This window comes from Aedes albopictus, chromosome 1 (assembly GCF_035046485.1).
Source record: "Aedes albopictus strain Foshan chromosome 1, AalbF5, whole genome shotgun sequence".
In the NCBI taxonomy this organism is placed as follows: Eukaryota; Metazoa; Arthropoda; class Insecta; order Diptera; family Culicidae; genus Aedes; species Aedes albopictus.
Window position 1 is genome coordinate 57,522,235 of NC_085136.1, and position 7,683 is coordinate 57,529,917.

The window sequence follows — 7,683 nt, forward strand, 5'->3', positions numbered from 1 at the left end:
GTTGAGAAAGTGGGATATCGTTACGAAATTGTCGTTCAGTCAAACGCCTTCTGGATATCTAACCGGAACCGCGACGATGTTCGTAATTGAGCTTTTTACGAGGAATTTATCTCCAACCTACCTTCATCAACAAACCGCCTAATGATGATGATTCACGACCGCGATCAACAATCGTCCCAAAGTCACCCGGTAATAATCGTTGTCACCGTCCGTCCATAGTCAACCACCAGAAGGGTCATCGTATCATGAGTGTTTTATAAGTTTGTTGTCTCAACTTTTAATTGTCCCATTTGATGCGATCAACACACCCTAGGTAGAAGGTATGCCGATTTCACCGGTGGTGCCACCCAAAATGACTCTTTTAACTAAAACGGCGACCGTATCAACGAACGTAAATGAGAGAAAATGGCCTCTGTACAAGTGATCAGATATCTCGTCATTGTCAACAAAAATTAAGGAAATTGGGTTTCAAGGTAGGCAAGGTGATTAGAAAGAAGGTAGGGATGATCTTTTTTTTTTCTTGTGCACTACAGTGTACTGGAAGGCTATCCCAAGTAACAATTGCAGCGCTGATTGGTTTTATTTGAATTTTATTACGGTTTTATTACAGCAGTATTGCTTGTCAAAAAAATAACAAATCATGTGTGATCCATATAGAAAGTACCTGCTTAACAGTCCCATAATTATTTTTTGTACCCTGTAATACAAAACTGAACAATTTAGTAGCAAGCTTTTTCATAAAACTGCACATTGATGTTCAAAGCCATGTTTAAAAAAGTCTGATCATAGCAGGTGATACTGTGCAGCTGTCACAATCTTTCAAAACTGCGTCCAGAAAGCATCAAGAAGTTGAACAAAACTGCAAGCAGTAATAAACCATTACAGCACTGCTAATTTGATGTGGGAAGGTTCGTAGGCCTTTTTCTGACAGATTTGCGTGAGGTAAAACAGCCTATTATGATGAAAAATTGCAAAAAGGTTTTCCAGTATTCTTCCAGCCATCCTTAGAACCAAAATTCAATAAAACTGCCAGAACTCCCAACAGATGGCATTCCATACATTAAGTTATGACATCTGTCGGAAGCAAGGCAGAAGTTATGACTATACTGGTTATCTTGCTCACGTTCGATTTTCGCTAATTATGGATGTCGCCATATTAAAGCATGAGTAAACATGAATGGAAAATAATTAGTTTTTCTTTAAATTTATACCAATTTTCAAAAAATGAATTACATGTCATCCTTGGCTCAGCATTTTCACGTAAATAAGCTCTCTTAATTGAATTTTCTTCTAGTTTAAGATGGTTTTACTAAATTAGCATTTTGTTTTATTTAATGATAAATCTATCTATCTATATCTATCTATATCTATATATATAAAAATGCAGTGGCATACGTGGGACCGCGCATAACTTGCGAACGGAAGGTCCGATTTTGGTCGTCTTAGTTTTGTTCTGTTAGTTTTCACCCAAGGAAGGTTTATGAGGCCTAACACATGGACAAATTGAGAGTTTTCGAAATTCGATTTTCTATACCTTTTTCACCGGAGACTTGGGCTTGGCTAGAATCTTGAAACGTCAAAAAACGCAGTAGGCAAGACAAAGTTTGCTGGGTACAGCTAGTATTCATATATAGATAAATAAGTTTTTGCATATTGAATTTTATACTTGCCGTTTTAGTGTCACTACGGCCTACTTTTCCTCACTATAAAAAGCAGTTGCATTATGAATCATAATGCAACTCATTTGGGTTGCATTATGAATCATAATGCCATTGTTTGGGCAACAACCTGAGTTTCCACGTCAAGAGCTTGAAAAACTGTGACGGTTATAGCACAGCTTGCTTGATTCAAGTTTTGCGTCTAGCTTTGTGGAACACGTGGGTGATCCCGTTCAACCACCAGGAAGCATGGTTATACTGATGGTTTTTTTCTCGTCATTTTGCAACTCGTAACATAAATAACTAATTCATCACTTTCGAGGCGCAGTAACTTCATGCTCTTTCAATCACAATTGTGGTACCTTGTGGTATGCACATAATAAATTATTGTGTTACTTCATTACGTTTAGCGTGTATGTTTACATTGAGTATCTGTCATATGTGGAGATGTTGTTATTGTTGTCTGGAGTGTGAATCATTGTATGTAATATTGAAGTATCGGTAATAAAGTGTATACAAATAATGAATACAGTTGTTGAATAATCATTACAGAGAAAGATTCTCACATTGGCGACGAGAACGGTGAACAGTGCATGTGAAATTAGTTTAATTTCGGTTCGGGAAGTGTTGTCTTCGGAAAAAGAAAGAGATGAGTGGTGTGTGTGGTGCATGCAGAGTGGTGATGACCTTCAGGTGATGACTTGTGATTGAATTTCAACATTGGAATCAAAAAGGTAAATATTGTGTATTGAGGGATGTGCACAAAAGTGCACGCGGCCTACCGCTTCCGAAAGGTACGGCCGCGGTTTTCACTCCCTTTTTACTTCATCCTTATGGGGAGTAACATTGCGGCGTTTCCTACGGTGCGGCTGTTCCTTTCGATAGACCGCGTGAACTCTTTTTGCAAAGCCCCTTTTTGAAACATTTTAACGACCGCGCGGTGTTTACGTTTCAAGAAATCTGACAATACTAACTGTTGAATCAAACAATGTATTTGTACCTTCGACTAATGACAATAATCAACCTGTGAGAGATTTTGATGGTGATCAGTATTGTTTAGTTCAAATCGATGACAATCACTATTGTCAGATAAAGAAATAAAGAACTGTGAAGAAAATCCAAGTTTTGTTGATTGTGATATTGATACTCGTTGAATAGGGTTGTTGTCCTAAATCTAGACTTAAATGCTGAATGATGAATGAAGCATTAATTTGTTAACCGGATGGCCGAGGAAGGCGTAGAGGTGAAACAATATTTTGAAATCAAATTTTGCCGTTGTTGTTAAAAGCCAGTGAAGGCGATGAAAGCCAATGAAGGCGATAAAAGCTAATGAAGGCGACATTCTCGAAATAGCCGTAAAAGGCGGAAAGGATTATAGATAGAAAAGCCGTTGAAGGCGGAAAGACTTTTCAAAAGCAGGAAAGAGCCGACTAAGGCGAAAAACTGTCGATGGCGGAAAGTTCCGTCGGAGAGTGAAAAGCTGTTGAAGGCGGAAAAAGCCGTTGAAGGTGGAAATGCCGTTGAAGGCGGTAAGACCTGCAAGGCAGATATAGTCGATTCTTTGTAGAGCCGTATAAGGCGAATTGTGTTATTAAAAATTAAAGTACTAAAAACGCAACAGTGTCGTAAATTTCGTAAGAAACAGATTGCCAGCCAACGCAGATTTAAGGGCTGTTTGCAGATCAGAAGGAATTTCTCGGCCTATCTTGATGCATGGGAAATTCCTTGGCTGAATCGCTAAAGAAACCGTTTTTTCTTCGATCGCAGTACGCAGTTGCGAAGAAATGGCAGTCACCGTAGAAAGTTTCTGCCAGGAATCGTTCTAGAAGTTTCTTGAGCGATTTCTCTTGAACTCCAATCTGGGCTTTATAGATAAATTTAACCATTACAAATAAAATTTCACACCAATTAAGTTGCAGCTGACAAGGCGAAAGACAAAACTAAACTTTAGGCTGAGCGTGACTAGAAAACCAGGAACGAATAGTTCCAAATATGTTCCAAATGCGAATATAACTGAGCAGATACTGAGATTGTTGTGGACCCACCTCAGGTGATATATATTGAAGTTATCATTGCTCAGTAAAGTATAATAAGTCTACGAGACGTAAAATGGTTGGCTCTTGAAACCAAATTAACATGAAGACATGATTTAACTAATGCCTTGTCCTCTCTTACAAGACTAAAAATGTAACTTCAAGAAAATTAACATCAATGTGTGAGAATAATTAAACTGTCTTGGTAGTTTGCAAGATAGGAAGTCAAAATGACAGTTAAAGCATTCGTTGAAGCTAGACGACATATTCAGAGCAGTTGCTAACCACTAACCTGTTAAGTATCATGCTAGTCAAATGGCTAGTTGAATTGGATATTTAAAAAAAATCAAACAATAAAAAATGAACTTTTCGGCTTAACTAGAAGTCTCTCAGGAATTCGAATAAAAAGCGATTTATAACCTATTGAATGCCACTAAATGTTAATGCGATTCAAGTACAGTGAGTTCTTGAGTAATCACTTCTGAAGTCCTTGAATATAAAATGTATCGGGTGTGGTCAGGAGGGGCATTTTGACTTATGATTGCCTAACACTGGATATAGTGCCATTTTTGTTAATGAGTGGGCCATCTTGCCAAGAACTGTGGAACAAGTTAGAGAACAAGGTACAGCAGTAAGCTCAACAACAAATTCTGCACAATAATTTCCCTACAGGAAGAAACAAATTTTGATCAGTTAAAGAAGTATTGAAACTATTAATGAGCTGAGGGATGCGGACTGAACTTTTTTAGTCATTCAATTTGAGCACGTATCTTTTTTTCCAGTGCTCCCCGTTGTTGAGTTGCTTATCTCTATGGAGATCAATTTCACTGTGCACGCATGAACTACTCCACACAAAATTTAAACATAATGATTGCAGCAAAAGTTACAACTAAACGTATATAATCAGCTGATTGTGTACCACATGAACTTGGAAGAATAATTTACAATTTTTGGGTAAGTTTTACACGTGATTTTAACACGTTTCAAACGTTTTTTGTATATGATTACAAAGTTTGTGTGTCATTGAACGTTTCACTTGCTTTAGCGTGATTCAGCAAACAATTTGTGTATCCAGGCACACTCTGATAATTTTGTAGGTTTGGCAGCAGCCAGGCTGCTGTCAAATTTAATTCCGCAATCCTCAGTTAATGAGGAGAATAACGTACAGTATATCAAAAGCACAAGATATTGGAATAATAAAAGATAATCATTTCTGTAACTACAGGAATATATATATCTAATGAAAGCTGGATTATGAGGTTTGTTTTTCAGTCGAGCTTATTAAGAGGAAACAAACCATCATCGTTTAGCAAAAACTCAAAAGCAGTTTCCTCGCTGAAATCTCAACCAATGGGTATAACAATTTATCACTATACTCTGGCCAGCATCTGGATAACAGTGAAATAATTTTCAATGACGGTTTTGTGGCTTAGAGTAAGAAAACTGCCTTTGAATAATTGATGATTACTGATGACTGAATGATGGTTATTTGAGCCTTAATGCAAACAGGTACCATTTACTAACATGTTACCTTGTTTGAATTTTTAGATTTCATACACTGAAAAAACTGCAAATATTGTATGCATGTGTCGCACACATAGATTTTTGCAATATTTTGGAGGTACACCATTAAAATAAGTCCTACAGTTCAGAACCCAAAAGAGCGACATCAAAGGAACAAATTTTTGGTTTTTTAATGTTAAAATTGGTTTGATTGAGCACGAATCACCAGTTAATGCGGGGAAATATGCATCGTAGAATGTAAACCTATTGAACGACCAAACCGTAAAAATAAACTCATTCAGTTTGAAAGGTAAATGGTAAATCATGAGAATTCCGAAATTATCGGAAACATAATTCCTAAAAACGTGAGCACCTATATAGGTGAACCGTCGAAAATTGCTCCAATAAGATGATCAATTTATTTTGTTATCTGGAGAAAATTGCTTTGTATATATAATAATTGGTTACAACGATTACGTTTTCTGTTGGAAGCCGAAGTGACTGGCGGTGCGAAAATTGATATTTAACCTACTTATAAACATAGCAACTCGATTTAGATTAGTGCTAATTTCAGCTCTTAAGTAGCTTAATGATGCGCAATACCAGCAACCGGTTCAAATTTACGTCACAACTGCAACTTTGCATGTGCTTAAATGCGTGACTTCGATTTGGTACTGCGACGATGATGTATGTATTAAGAATTTGAGATAATAATAGGATTACAACATGAAAAACAAAACAAAGAATGCATATTAATATTCTACTATACTTTCAGCTAGTGCGGGTGCGAGTTTTGTGAACAATATGTATTAAATATAATTCATAAACTGGATGTTTTCAAGTTTTCAAATTACTATTTAGCTAAAACTAGTATTACAAATATTGCTTTGGACAAGTGACGTTTTTTGAAATCGTGATTTGATTTAAAAAAAGTATCAATCCCTTCGATATTTAAAAAACAAAATCTATAAAGCCAAACTGCTGAAAATATTCTGAACAAGAAACGAGTTCCAGCGAAGTTCGCTAGAAAAACATAAAATGAAATAGTGTTTGTATGACACTTGGACACTTTGGATCGAACACGAGTTAATGGATATTGATAATTTTTTCGACATATTAGTTAAAAAAATGTCTGAATAATAATCTGAATATACATACCTTTTGTATGAGATTCTTCTATGAAAGGACATGTCAAAAAAAAAAAAAAAATCAGTAGGCAGTATACAATGTTTGGCAGTATACAAATGTTTTCAATGACAGCTAGATTGAAAACATTTGAGAAGAGGAAAGCAATTCAATTAATTCATCAGCAAAGGTAATATTTAGCTTGACACTCAGTATTAAAAATATTTTGGGATTTGGGAAAATACTTGGGTCAAAATAATATTTCTTTTTAGGTACAACCATAAGTAACAGCCAAGTAATTTACCAAAATGCCGAGCAGAGATGGATGACCAAATGGATGACTGTACTACTAATTCTGATGTGAGACTGAAGCGAGACGTTCATAAACTGAGGAGACTATAAGCGAAAACAACGTGGAGTGACCTTGCTGCGGATCTGGAGAAAAAACGAGATGTGGTACCTTGTGGTATGCACATAATAAATTATTGTGTTACTTCATTACGTTTAGCGTGTATGTTTACATTGAGTATCTGTCATATGTGGAGATGTTGTTATTGTTGTCTGGAGTGTGAATCATTGTATGTAATATTGAAGTATCGGTAATAAAGTGTATACAAATAATGAATACAGTTGTTGAATAATCATTACAGAGAAAGATTCTCACAACAATATTCACGGTAAAATTGAATGTGAATAATCCTCAGAGCATAAAAACTTCTAAAATATTGAAAAGTCCTCAAAAATATTTTTAGACTTAGCAAACGACTTGAACGCCCACTAGAATGCTGTTGGATGCATCTCTGGTGAATCAAATGTTTACATTGTTCAATTCACGCGGTGCGTAAGCAAACTGAATTGGATTAATCTCACTCGACAGATGAATTGAATTGAACTCAGAGGAATTGCGGGTTGCCCTGAGATGATTTCGTTTGACTTGAATCAATAAGTTCAACATGTTCAACTATCGTTCAAGACAAGTGAGTTGCTCAAGTGAGATGAATGGTGGTGTTTTCACGTTCGATTCGCATTCAATTAGGCATTGTCAACTGACTGGAATCAAGTCATTAGCACCGTCTAAACCAGGCATCAATCTCACTAGAGCAATTCTTATGACTTGAACAAAAATTGAACATGTTGAACTTTTTCATTCAAGCAAACGCAATCATCCCACTTGTCCCATCTAAATTCGCGATTCATGTGAGTTGAATTCAAGTCAACTGTCAAGAAAGATGAAATTCAGTTTGCTTACACACCGTCCGAGCTGAACAATGTTAACACTTGCTTCAACTGAGACGCATTCAAGAGCATTCAAGTGGACACTCAAGACATTTGCTCAGTCTAAACACATCATTTCATTGGATTGA

The 7,683-nt window shown here is 36.3% G+C and overlaps 1 long non-coding RNA gene across 1 annotated transcript; it reads left to right on the forward strand.

The window, feature by feature from the left end:
* Positions 1-2,015: 2,015 nt before the first annotated feature.
* Positions 2,016-6,944, forward strand: LOC134284954 (uncharacterized). Its single transcript, XR_009996030.1, has 2 exons — positions 2,016-2,392; positions 6,592-6,944. It is a non-coding gene; the product is annotated as an uncharacterized LOC134284954 (long non-coding RNA).
* Positions 6,945-7,683: the final 739 nt, after the last annotated feature.